Genomic DNA, 14603 nt, shown 5'->3' with positions numbered 1-14603 from the left:
TTTTGTGTTCGAGTCAAGGACGTGCCGAGAAATGTAGTTCAACCAAAAACACAGAATGATGGAAAAGCCACCGGAGTTGACCTTTAAAAGGTAGAAGTTGTCTCTACGGAGAGCTTCGTTTTCTTCCTTCAACTTGTACATATCCCAGCATGTAAAAAGTTTTATAAGACATTTCTTATTTGCTTCGCCTCCTGGCTGCTCCTGCTCCGTCGTATCGGTCGCACATGGTTTCACTGTGGGTCCCCGAACCCCGATCACACCAGTGTTAAACTTTAGTTGCGTCTTACACGTTCACATCTTTTTAAAGAATACCAGAGTAGATTCTGCGATGCACTATGTGCGTTCTCAGCTGCGTTCTCTGTCTGCAGCGGCGGCAACGTTTTACACGATATACTCTACAAGAAACCTTTGAGTTAATATCTTATTTGGCCTTCGGACCACACGAGTATTTTTAAATGGTTAATTATCGAAATAAATTTCAAACTGTGCAAAAACATTCCCATGCACGAATACTGTTAAAATAAAACGGCTTGGCTTAGAACAAGCACGCTCACAGTTTAAATTTGTATTACGTCCTCATCCAGCCTATCATTTTCCTTCATGATTTGATCCCTTGTGTGACGCAATTCAATACTTGCCAGTCCAAAAAAAGGAATGTATCTATTCTTTTGTATGAACTCACGCGGACAATATTTCGGTCCGCTGTGGCGGAAGCATCGTTCACTGAAAAGCTTTCTTTCATCCATTGTTATGCCGCCCACATGGCTTTTGTGTAGTGCTGAGTTTTAGGAATATAAGCTGCGCCTTCATTTTCAACCGCGCCTATCATACTATTACACTTCCGTCTTACATGCGTTCAATAAAAATAATCAAGGTGTGTAACCTTCAACGTTTTTTTTCTTTTTTTTTTTTTTCATGCAGCTAAGAGCTTTTGAGGCTTTTCAAGCGCCCAGCATAAAAAAAACAAACTCATAACGGCTACAGTAACACTTTTCTGGCCCCTTTCTAGTTTCTCTTTCAGTTTAAGCTGGATGCACTGAATGCAAAGCGTGTTAACAAATTTTCGTTCTATTAAGTTAGGCGCGTCTCGGTTTCCTAGGCAGACTAGTGAGTGTTTGAGTGAAAACTTTATTGGCTCTGAAGGGGACTCGACGTTGAGTTAAGCAGGTCGTCTCATTAGTCCAGGGCTCCAGCGGCCACGGCTGCAGCGCATCCCCGCTCGACCAGCTGGGCTTGGACTCCAGGTCCTCGTTGGACAGTGCGATCTCCCACTGCTCCGGTGTGGGGCCTGCATGTGCGGGTAAGTGTGGGGTGCGTATGTGCGCCATGCCATAAGGTATAGTGGTCTGTTCCCTCGTCAAGGACATGCGTCTTGATATATGAATCGGTGGATTTCATTGTGAACAGAGAGATTTGGAAACGTGTTTGTCTGCAGCGGCATACAGCTGAGCTGACTGACTGCTCTCTGCTTAGTTCGGCATGGGGAAAACGGAATCGCTTCCTGGTGCCCCTGAGGTGACCCAATATGTAGCCGTACGTTTGCGATACCGGCTCGGTTTCTACGTCATTATAGGAGGCCGCGAGCCGGGAGTCGGCGAATGGCTTTCCTGCGAGTCCAAGGTGTCCTGCAGCTTATTTAATGGCACATTTTGAGAAGGCTATAGCCCTGGCTTGCTTCAATATTTGAAAGCTTTCCCGCTGAGGTGACCGCTTGTGTAATTTACGACAGGCTGTGTGCGAGCCAAAGGTTACTGTCGAATATATATGCCATCTCTTACCGTCAACGACCTCTTCGACGACAATCACGATACAGTCCTTGAATGCGGCACTGGACAGCTCCTGGCTACCGTCCGCGCATACGCTTATGGTTGACTCGCGCCTAGGTCATCGATAAACAGCTGGAACAGGGCAGGCAGAGGTCTATTCGGCAGCAGTGCCATTCTTACCATATTCACTAACCTCCTCGCACTTCGCAGGTAAACAGGTTTTTTTTTTTTCTTTTTTTTTTTCTGCTCTCGCTGAGTGCATTTGGCATTTTTGACTGCTTTCGAAGATCTCATGGTTTGTTGGGGGAAAATTTTGTTTTTGGGCATGCCAGTTTGGAGTGTAATGAGGAATGAACACAGAAAGCAATAAGAATAAATATGACGGTAGGAAACTGTTCACAATTACTTAAAGTCTGAGCTAGATGACTTCCGAAAAGACGTCGTAGCTGAATTTCCATTGTTATATGCTAGCATTATGGGGCAACTTTTGAGATGCTCCTTACCTGAGTGAGGACGCCTTAAGAGCGACTCACCTTCCTTCAGTCAATTTTTAAACATGCCTTACCGAGGAACGCCTTGTGAGGCATCGCTTGGAACGCCCTTTCCTCTAGGTAGGCACTGTGCGACTTTCATGCTCCCTTTAATCGCTCCTTCATTGGAACGCACGCTTCCTTGCACAACTAGCTTTGCGCTTGGGCAGTAGGGCGTCTTTGGAGGCTCGGGCGACGTTCACTGCAAGTGGAAAAGCACGCAGAGCGATAGATTCAGTGCTGCTCCTGCAGAGCCCCTCTTCATGTTGCTAGTCCTATAGTGTCTCTCTGTAGAGCCAAGCACATTGTTGAAACAAAACGTGTCAAATAAAAAAACGAGAGAACATAGGAGCGCACCTCGAAAGGAAGACAGCGAGAAAAATGTGTACTTGCATTGTTTCTTTTTTTTTCTTTTTTTTTTTTACAATTTCAACCATTATATCTCAAGCATTTAAGCGCATATTCTCGACACCAAACAGATACAAGCGGCTCCTCGCCGCTTTGAGTGCCACTTTAACCAAGGAGCCACTAAGGATGGTTGGAAAATTAGACGCCTTCCGCCTCATTAAGTTGAGGAAGCGGGGAGGGCACCTCGTGGAAGGTAAAGAAATAGCGTAAGCCAAGGACTGTCATGAAATTCGGCATTAAGCTTTTGTAGCGATATTTGAGACGAAACCAATGTAACAAACACAGAACACAGGCTACTGAAAGAAATCAAGATCTTGAAATGAGAGGCAACAAAGCGCTTAGATAAAAGCCACGATCTAGTCAAGCGCGTCGAGCAGATTACTAAGCAGCACTGCGGTTCGGGACAGTTTGGAGATAAAGAACAAGTCATCTGATCTTAAATCAAGTGATGTCGTCGTTAAGGGAGCCGAGACAATCGGCGAACCAATGTCGTTGGACGACATTGACAAGTATCATGGAGCACCCATTATGAACTCATGCGAAATAAATATTTTTGCGCGTTTCATGCGTTGCGATAAAGAAAATGTGTGCTTACAAAGGAAAAGAAAAGCCGGGTAATAACTGCTACGCTCGGATGCGAAACAACCAATGCAGTTTTAAAAAGTGAGCATCCCACCCGCCACAACAAGCAGCTACTCGGTGTTTAATAAAAAAGAAATAGCAAGTTGAATGGAAGCGTCGTACAAGGATGGAACAAATTTTGGGCAAAATGAAGAGTGTTCGCTGTGGTTCATCGCATCCCTGAGTGACATAAAAGGAAAGATTCACAGCGCTAACAACTAGACACTCACAAATAGACAGACAGGACAGGCGCTGAACTACAACTTCTTTTTCTTAACAACACCACATAGAAACTTCTTGAAGAAACAAATCCTGCCACACCGTCGGCAACATATGCATGTCAGTTTAGGTCTTCCCTATCTTAACGAAATTCAAAAGACGACTTTAAATAATAAATAGTGATACAGATGAGTCACTCATGCATTCCGAACCTAGCCTTTTTATACAAGAGGCTTCTAGCAACTCACGGGCAAGGGGTCCGTGTTCCTGCCTAAAATCCTAATTTCTACGAACTTCGGTTTGCACTTCGGCTTGAAATCGCACGATTGGCAATCGGCAGGTAGATGTAAATTCGAACTGTTTTTCAGAGAAAAGCAATACTCTGCAGCCCGATCATTCACACATCGGCCAGTTTGGCCGATGCATACCTTGCCACAGGTTAAGGGGATTTCATAAATAACCCCGGTGGCACATTTGACGTAGGGCTTGACGTGCTTTTTAGTGCAGCCTTGTTTTCTATTGACATCGCCCGCGACTCGTACGCACATGCCAGCCAATATTTGGGGGGCGGAGAAGACCATCACCACAGCGTGTTTGCTAGCGCCATCTTCAAATTATGAACCACCTTATGCATATAATGGGCAACAGCAGGTCTGGTTGCGACCTCCCCTTCATGATACGTGCCTTTTCTGCAAACGATTGTGTCCCTTCATACTCTGCATCAAGGACTCCGTTAGACACCGCTAGGTGTAGCCCGCTGATCGAAGCCTCTTCAGCTGGTTATCGAAGCACTCTTTTATCACGTGACAGCAGGATCTCTGCAAAGCACACTTTAGTGCTTGTATCATGATTGCTCGCTTAATTATCTCAGTGTGCGAAGAATCGTAAGGAAGTAAATCCTTACAAACTCTGGGATGATAGCACCAGCAGACGCCGTTTTGTGTGAAGCCCATGGATGAGAGAGAATTTCATGCGTTTAAGTCGTTCAGGAATAGTTCAAACATAATAAGCTTAAGAGTGCTAAACATCAGTAATTAATGACACAATTTAATTATGAAAATAAAACCACTGATTTGTTGCGGAAGTACTTAAACAATTTTCTCCGTAGTAAACGGCGAACTGGACTCGCAAGCTTAAGCGTGGGTAAAACCATTGTGGCTGGAAAAGAGGTTTCTGATATTTTTCATTTTATTAGTGATGGTACCTAAAACAGTCTGCTAAATATAAGGTCTATCCCACTTCCTGGACAAAATACAAATTTTAATAATAGTATGGACTTTTTCTTCACGAGATCAAATCATAGCGGCATTCCAGACAATGAAAACTTCAAAATCACAGGATGTAAACTGCATGCAGATTGCCCCAGTTAAACATGCCCTAGACCTTGGATGCGTCTCTCCCAAATAAATGCTGTGCACTTAGCTCTGGAGTGGGGCTGTTTTCCTAGGAACAAGTAGATTGAAAACGTGATGGCCCCATGCAAAATAAGCGATAAAATAACGTAAATGTGTTTTACTACATGTCTGCATGTATCCCTATATTTTCCGATGGTTTGAAAAGATAACGCCCACGCGCCTGTGCAGTTTCTTAAACAAGTTCGAATTTCTTTCGCCACACCAACATGACTTCCTAAAAAGCGCATACACAAAATTAGCATTATCAAGAGTAAATGAATTGATCATTGGCGCTTTTCACCATGAAGAACTTGAACTAGGATTATGGAACTGTCCATTTTGTAACTCTAGCTGACAGCGTCTTTTGTAAATTCCGGGAAACAGTGATCTCGGCCCACAAACCACTGAGGATGTCTCCAACAAGACAATCCAGTCTTTAGAAAATATTCAGAAAGTAACAGCATGATGGAGGCCCCTTGCGGCTCAGGCCCCCTTCTCCAGTTTCTACTACGTCCAGGCTGGTCACAAAGAACCGGTGTAGAAAGAGGATGTCGGGAGAGCACTTCTCGATGTAATTTAAAATGTCATTGTCCCCTGGTTTTCTGCCTTGCGCTTCTCTTCATTTGACGGAGCATCACTTGGTTCAAGGCGGCCGGGAAATGATGATCCCGGCACGCAAATCATTGAGGAGGTCGTCAATATGACAATCCAGTCTTTATGAAATATTTAGAGAGGAACAGCGTGAGGGAGTCCCACTTGCGGCTCAGGCCCCCTCCAATCTCCACCACGTCCAGGCTGGTCACAAAGAACCGGTGTACGGGAAGGATGTTTGGAGAGCACTTCTCGATGTCATTGAAGATGTAAAACATTGCCGTCTGGCTTTCTGTCTTGCGCTTTCCTTCATTGATGTGGAGCAACACTTGGTTCAAGGCTGCAATGTCTTTTTCCAGTTCTTCAAAGTCCTTGTTATGTTTGGAGGACCGCTTTTGGAGTTCTTTGAGCAGCAAGGCCATGCTGCCCAGCCTCTGGGTGGGGCGGATCATCAGATCAGCCAAGGTCTGCCGTCCACACTCGAGCCTTGTCTGGCACCTCATAAGGAAGCCGTGGAACCGGGGCCGTTGCCGGTCACACATGGCCAGTGTCGCCCGTACGTTCTCGAGGTTGTTGATGAAGGGCGGGTACGTCATGGCAGAGTGGTGGGTCAGCACAGCCTCGGCCACTGACAGATCCTCTGAGCAGCACCATACCACGTCCTGCAGCCGCAATCGCAGGTTGCGATGCACCTCGTAGTTGGGCAGGATGTGCCCAGAGATGAGCCGCACATCGGCCTTGTCTATCATCGGCTCCCCCCACATCACCACGCTTATGGGGTCCTCCAGGGGGTCCTTGAACAGCGTCAGAATGGTGCGCAGGATGGCCTCATAGTTGGCCTCCGTCGGCAGGATTTGATTGCATCCATCAAAAAACCTTACTGCCTAAGATGGAGCATTACTGAGTACGTGGTAGTGCAAGTCTTCTTCTTTCTTCACATCTCCAGAGGTGCCAATATGCAAACCACAATAATAAGTATAAAATATCACTTCCGGCGTACTCAAGGATGTATACTTGGATCTCTGTTATTTGTTTCTTGTAGTAACGACATTTTTTTCTCCTTCATGGCACAATTTCGTGGGTTGATTGATCGATTGACTTTATTTCAAACTGCTGAGTAAAAATGCTGAGGATTTAATTTGAGCGAAATATCACGCTTTGCCACTGATTTGAAACAGGTCGCAAGGAAAAACCACAGCTGCTTCTTTCCGCACTAAGCAGATAATTTTATCTGAAATGAAGGGCTCGTTATACACAAAGGAAAGAAGCCAACAGTCGACGAGGTCAAGGAAAGCGCAGGGGACATTTTTTTTTACTTTCTATCTTTTTATGTTGACGTGAATTAGTACGGTAATGATTTTAAAGAGTAATGCAATTAAGTACGTCGAAGGAAAATGTTACGAGTTGGTGGACCGAGCAATGCCGAGAGGCGGACCGGCTCGGCTGTCGCCGTCAACGGCTAGGCTCCAAGAAACGAACAATGATGCACCGCACTCCACTGCGCAACGAACTACGACTGCCCGAGCCGTGTCCTTTTTATTGCCTTGCTGCCTCACAAGTTCTATCGCGCCGCCACAGGGTGGCGCCACGAACAAACACGAACCGAAACTGTAACAGTCCTCCCCCATTGGTTTGTTCAAGAAGAGCATTATGGACAGTAGTGCTGCACTGGCTTGCGGCTTTTCGTGCTTCTTAGCAACTGAGGCGTACTACATGCTGACTTGGGAGAGTTCATAGCAGTCTGTTCTGTACCACTAGTAGCACTCACGGTGGGGTCAGAGTCCACAGAAATAGCCAAGCTGGTGTCACGCTCAGTTGATGGGTGGCTGGAAACGCCCTGTGTTCCAGTAGGTCCAGGCCTCCATAGTCCAGTGGTTGGCTCAGCGATTTCTTCGACTTGAGAACGTAGGTGGTCGCCATGCCTATGTCAGAGAGTACCGTCACTGAGACGGACTGTAGCTGCTGACTGACCTGTGGTGCTCGTGACACGTGCAGGTACCCACGGTGGCCCCTGACGAAAGTTCCTTGCGAGTACGTTGTCTCCCACATTCGGCAATGGAGAAGAACGGCACCCTTTATCGGCCTGTAGTTTCTGCTTCAACTGTCTCAGCAGCACTGAAGTGTGTAGATTTGGGCGAAGAACATCCAAAGGTGTCTTGAATAACCTTCCCATGAGCAATTCACACGGTGCTCTGCCTGTGACTTCATGTGGCGTGGTTCTGTAATGAAATAAGAACCGTGAAATCTAGGTTTGGAAAGATCCGGATACACTCTTCTTGATCTTGTTCTTGACTGTCTGTACGACGCGCTCTGCCGCACCATTCGAAGCTGGATGGTAGGGAGGCACAAGCATGCGACGTTTTCCATTACGTGGCAAGAATTCCAAATACTGTTCACTTGCAAAGGCAGGCCCATTGTCAGACACGATGAGATCCGGCAGCCCATGCTGCGCAAATGCTGTTCGAAAAGCACTGACAACAGCATCGGCTGACGTTGACGCCACTGGAAAAACTCCGACCCACTTAGAATAGGCGTCAACAATGACCAGGAATGTATGAACCATGAATGGGCCCCCAAAGTCAACGTGAGGCCTTGACCAGGACCTCTGTGGAAACGGTCATGGCGTGTGTTTAATGCGTTGCTGTGTACGCAGGTAAGCTTGGCAGGTTTCGCAGCTCTTTACACTCTTAGCGATGTCTCCATCAATTCCCGGCCACCAGATGTGGCTTCTGGCAATTGTCTTGCTTTTCTCAATGCCAGGATGCCCAGCATGGAGTATCATTAGGACTTGGGCTTGCAAAGATTTTGGGATAACAACTCGGGAACCCCACAGCAAGCAACCTTCGTGGAGGCTGAGTTCGCTGCTCCTTGCTGTGAATGGATTTCCATCTGGTCCTGCTGGAAGTTGTTCCCCTCGCAAGACAGCAAGAGCTACATGGCTCAGGAATGGATCATTTTTTGCAGCTTGTGCCACAATGGCAGGTGACAACAGTCCTGAGTATGCTCGTTCAAGCATGAACATTTCAGCAGGTGCAGGTAGATCCACGTTGTTTGCAGGCAACGGCAATCTACTGAGAGCATCCGAATGACCTAGCTCCAGACCAGGCTTGTACACAAGCTTGTATTTGTATGCAGAAAGTTTCAATGCCCATCTGACTAGTCGTGGTGATGCTTGCACTGGAATGGGTTTTTCATCATTCAGTAATCCTAGTAGTGGTTTGTGATCCATATAAGCAGTGAAAGGAGTGCCCCACAAGTACTGGCGGAACTTTTCAACACCAAATACAAAGGCTAATGCCTCTTTGTCAAGTTGGCTGTATCTTTGCACTGCACGAGACAAACATCTGGAGGCAAAAGTAATGGGCAGTTTTCGACCATCAGATTCTCGGTGTGCCAAAACTGCGCCGATCCCATACGGAGAGGCATCGGAGATGAGACACAGCGGCTTCCCTGGGTCGAAATGTACTAGGACTGGGGCGAATATTATTAACTGCTTCACTGCATTGAATGCATTTTCTTGCTCTTTTAACCACACCCATTTCGTCTCGTTCATGAGAAGCAAATGCAAAGGGCGGAGGCGTCCGGAAAGGTTTGGTAGAAACCGCCTCTAGAAGTTCACAAGTCCCAAAAAACTTTGAAGCTCCTTGATGTCCCGGGGTGCAGGTGCATGAAGATGGCAGATACCTTGCTCAAACGTGGAGACAGGCCTTGTTTGCTTATGATGTGCCCGCGGTATTCAACTTGTCGGACGAAAAAATGACACTTTTCGAACTTCAACTTAAGTCCAATTAACATCACGGAGTCTAGATAGGACCGCACTGAGGTTGCGAAGATGCTCCGAGTCATTCGAGCCAGTGACAAGGATGTCATCGAAATATACTGCAACATGTGGTAGCCCTCGGAAAAGGTTCCCATTCTCCCTCTGGAACAAGGCTGGTGCCGATGACACGCCAAACGGAAGTCGTGTATACTGGAATAATCCCATGTGTGTGGAGATTGTGACATACTTTCTAGACTCTTTGTCAAGAACTATTTGCTGGTAGGCATCTCTCAAATCCAGCTTCGTGAACTTCTCACCTCCTGACAGCATGGCCCACAGGTCCTCAATTCTTGGAATTGGATACTTATCCACCGTAGCCACTGGATTAACAATAATCTTGAAATCTCCGCAAATCCTGACGCGCCCATCCTTCTTGGCCACTGGAACAATTGGTGCAGCCCAAGCTGAAGAAGTGACTGGCTCCAGGATGTCTTCCCTCACTAGGCGCTGAAGCTCTTGTGACACCCCGTCCTTCAGGGCAAAGGGCAGTAGGCGTGGCTTGAAAAACTTAGGTACAGCATCTTGTGGAACATGGATTGTAGCTTCTGGACCCTTGAAAGTTCCCAGGCTCTGTTCAAACACCTCAGAGGAAACGCTTGAAGAAGGTCCTCAATATCAGAAACAGCATGAACGTCTGCTTCCACGCGAGCAATGTCAATGCCCAGTTCTCGAATCCAGTTCCGGCCCAGAAGTGTAGGTGAATGTTCCCCAGTCAGGAATAAAGGTAGTACTGCTTTTCTGTCACGAAACTGCACTGTGACATCCGTTCTACCTTGTGGTTTCTACGTGGGCATAGCCCACCAACCACCGCGGGTTTCGAGCGTCGCGCGAGCCGAAGCCCCGATCAGCCGTCACCACGCGCACACTGAAACACCGCAGAGCGCACTCAAGCTCCACCGGGAGGAGAGCACTTCGCTGCAAGGACACAAGCCTCCAAGTTCACAAAGGAGACGTTTATTGAAACGCCATTCTCCAGCGGCGCGCACGCGTGCGCGCGCACACACACACACACACACACACACACACACACACACACACACACACACACACACACACACACACACACACACACACACACACACACACACACACACACACACACACACACACACACACACACACACACACACACACACACACACACACACACACACACACACACACACACACACACACACACACACACACACACACACACACACACACACACACACACACACACACACACACACACACACACACACACACACACACACACACACACACACACACACACACACACACACACACACACACACACACACACACACACACACACACACACACACACACACACACACACACACACACACACACACACACACACACACACACACACACACACACACACACACACACACACACACACACACACACACACACACACACACACACACACACACACACACACACACACACACACACACACACACACACACACACACACAGTCACCGTGTCCCGGGAGCGCGCGAGGAGCAAGGCTCCCCTGCGCGCACGAAGTGACACGGAGGGCGCGCCGCAAGCACGCAAGGGCGTGCTGTGATCTCTCTCTCGCGGTGACCAAAGGGTTCCTTTGAGAGATAGTGGGCAACCACTGCAAGGTACGCCTGTCGCAGATCGTTGGATCACGATCGACAGGCTCGAGAGCTGCGCTCTCAGGTACGACCCGGAGCAGACGAACTCGAGTACACACTGGTCTGTGCGGACAAAGGCCGGTAGACAAGAACAGTAGCGTACGCACCTTGCGATGTCTCGGAGGGGTCTCTCCTTGAGCTCCGCTCGGACGGTCGCGCGAGCGCGGCCGTCGAAGCGGTGTCGTGTTCCCGCCAAAAGGCGCCAATGGGAACAGCCACTGGGACGCCAGGGCGGAGCTGTGGCCCGAACGACAGTGACAAGTCGTCCGAGCTAAAGTCCCTCGATAATTTGAAAGTAGCGACACTCTCCTCCACTCCGGCACTTTCCTCCTCGAATATCCTCGCCCGCCGCCTGCGCGCGCTGCACACGGCACGCTTTTTTGGGCAGCGCTCCTTCGCCGTCCGGTAAATTGGCTGGCACGCGCGCGCGCTCTTAAGTTTGCGCTTTTTCCACGCTCTGTTATCGAATAAAGACACGAATAAGACATGCGACTTGCTTGACTGTACCGCGAGCCACATAAATTAGCGTCTCGTACGCGCAATGAAAGTGCAAATTACGAGCGCTTGCCGCATGAACAAAAACCGCTTGCTGCATACACCTCACATTCCTTTTGACTTTTCATTACCGTGTGTCTCAACCCGTCATAATATATTAAGCATAATATTTACTATATATTTGAACATTCCTGAATATTCTCAGCATACCGATGCTGAGTTAAATGTATTTTCACCTCAAACTAATTTTAGCGAAAGTAAAGTTTATGCAGTTGTTAACGAGCGGAGTTTCATTAATGCGATAGTTGCTAGCAAGAGGCTGGAACAAATGCTTTGATGGTCATCCTAAAATTTTTCAATAAGGTTTAGACTGAGGTTGGTACCACGCAGTGCACATGCAGCTGCTTAGTTTTCGTAGTTAAAAATTTTCGCGGCTGCTTGAAAACGATCGAATATCAACTTTTTTCTGTTAAGAATGAAACGGATCTAGCTCCTGCTGTCGGCAGCCTTGAAGTGACGTCGAGCCGAAACCGAGAGCCAAGATCAGGGCCCCGATTTCCCATCATCCGTACCCCAAAATTTGGCCCTGTCGACCACCGATACTCCACCTTGTCGGAAGTTCATCCACATTGGTGTCAACTCTAATTTTAGTATGACCAATATTTTCTTTTTCTTTTGCTTTGACTAGACTAAATAAAAGTGACCCACAACGCTTTCAACTCTTTAGTGGCAAAATGTGGAAGAAGTACCGGCCTTATGTCGATAACTGCGACAGGGTGCGCACCTACAAAATACTGCTATGTCAACTCAAGACCAAACAGCATTGTTTTCTTTGTACACACTAGACCTCTCGGGTCCAAGGCCGACGGCTACTCTACGCTACGAAAATGGACATGACGCCCGTTAACTAGGCAAATAATTAAGGAGGCCCACCTAAATTTGGAAGTCAAGACTGAGTTGGCCATATGCAAATTAGGTTATAGACACCAATTTCCGGTCAGACACGGACCAGGTCAAATTTTGGGGATTCAGAGGGCCACATTTCGGGGTGGCCCTCCTAGATTGGTAGATTACCACTGAATTTCCCATACTCAAATAGGTCGGACACCAATTTTGGTCCAATTCAGGCGAGGACAAATTTCGGGGGTCCAGAGAGCTAACTTTTGGGAATAGGCCACCTAGGTTTGGAGGCCACCACTCAATTCGTCATAAGCAAATTAGGTTGGACACCAATTTTGGTAAAATCGGACGAGGTCAAACTTCGGGGGTCCAGAGAGCAAAATTTTGGCGATGGCCCACCTAAGTTTGGAGGTAATTCCTGAATTCGCACTATGCAAATGAGGTTGGTCATTAATTTTGCCACCTTTTGAAGTGGTCAGATTTAAGGGGTTTCTGGGGCTACGTTCTGAGGGAGGCCCACCGAAATTTGGACGTAACCAGTAATAAATAATCAAATTAGGTAGGACACCAATTTTCGCCAAATTAGGACGAGGTCTAATTTCGAGGGTCTAAAGAGACAAAATTTTGATGTGCGGATATATATACACTATGTGGACAAGTTCTGCGAAAGAGTCCTCTACACTCTCCTGCGACATAAACCTATTAATGAATTAACAATCTCCTTCATTGCACGCGTTAGCGCTGAAAAGCGAGACCTTTAGTTCAGACATTAAAGCGGCTATTGTATGCGCATAGTATGCATCAGGTTTCGCTATTATATAGCACGTTGAGCGGAACCATGAAGTCAAAACAATAACGCGCATAACGTCGCAAAATGATCATTGAATTAAGTGAGATTATCAGCTTTGTGATGCGCTTGCAAGCAGTTTCATGTCGCTTGGAACAAATGCACAGTACGTCGCAGAAGCAGCAGAGGTGACTAGTCTTCGTCGGGGTGAAGTGCTTGCGGCCGATTTTGTTGAACCACTTTTTTATTCGAATGGTGGCCTTCTTTCTGCTCGGAATTGCGAAAAAAAATGAAGCCTTTTTCGCGACAGCTTGTGCAAATAAATATGCCGCAGCTCGGCATAGCGCTGCATTAAAACAGCGCGAATTGCGCGAAGTGCGAGCGCGGAATGCTAGGGAGCTCGCTCCTACAAACAGCGGCTGCCTAAAAAATGGCGCCGGCTAAAAATGAAAACACAAAAAGAGCGAACTTTTCGCGCGCTTTTCCCGGCGACGGCCCGCGGAGCCAATCACCGTTGAGAAGAGCGCCGATGGGAGAGCTGAGAGAGGAGGATCTGCGAGGGGGCGCGGAGCGGCGGCAAAGTTCACAGAAAGTCGCTACTTTCGTTTTATCAAGGGATTTTAGTCCGAGCCTCTCTCTGCCGCCTCAGGCGGGAGAAAGGGAACGAGGAGAACAACATGGCACGGCGCGGCGGCCGCTCAAAGGGCAGCCGCGGCAAGCCCGAATCCCACAACCTTGAACTTGTGTTAGCTCACCCGAGTAGCTTCGCAGGAGTACATCAGACGGCATGACAGGTACCGATGGTAGCAGCTTCTGAAGACGATTTTTTCCCATGGCAGAAACGCTCGCACCGGTGTCCAGCTCCATACAGAGCGGCTTACCGCAAACGCTGACTGTCACAGTGAAGGGTGGTGACGGCGCGACGGTGTCGACTGGCCACATGTCAAACACGTCGGTAGAAACGTCGTTGTCAACAGTGTTTACTGGATGCGTTCCAGGCGCGGACGCATGTGGCTTTGTGAATTGTCCCTTCCGTGATGAAGCGTGCTTTTTCTTCGAGTAGCACACTCGAGCAATGTGTCCCTTCTTCCTGCAGTAATTGCACGAACTACTGATGTGCCTGCACACGGACGCGAGGTGTTCGTCCCCGCAGCGGTAGCATGTGAGGTAGCATTTGATGCCGCGACTTGATAAGTGGGCAGCGCACTTCGGCTTGAGCTCGCTATCTCGCCGGCATCTTTCTTCGCAGCTTCAATGGCAAGTGCAGTTTTTTCAGCGTCTTCATAAGTAAGGTCTGCTTTTTCGAGCAGCCTCGTCTGCACGGCTGTGTCGTTGATGCCGCAAACGATGCGGTCCCTCAACATGTTGCTAAGTTGAGCTCCGAAGTTGCAATGTTCC

General features: G+C 47.9%; 1 long non-coding RNA gene across 1 annotated transcript; it reads right to left on the bottom strand.

The window, feature by feature from the left end:
- Positions 1 to 1119: 1119 nt before the first annotated feature.
- LOC146205594 (uncharacterized) lies at positions 1120 to 14545 on the bottom strand. Its single transcript, XR_014704215.1, has 3 exons — positions 13961 to 14545; positions 2332 to 2498; positions 1120 to 1288 (listed from the first exon to the last, which is right to left on the bottom strand). It is a non-coding gene; the product is annotated as an uncharacterized LOC146205594 (long non-coding RNA).
- Positions 14546 to 14603: the final 58 nt, after the last annotated feature.

Source organism: Amblyomma maculatum, chromosome 1 (assembly GCF_055883805.1).
Source record: "Amblyomma maculatum isolate TAMU_Amacu chromosome 1, ASM5588380v1, whole genome shotgun sequence".
Taxonomy (NCBI): domain Eukaryota; kingdom Metazoa; phylum Arthropoda; class Arachnida; order Ixodida; family Ixodidae; genus Amblyomma; species Amblyomma maculatum.
This window is presented reverse-complemented; position numbering and strand designations above follow the sequence as displayed.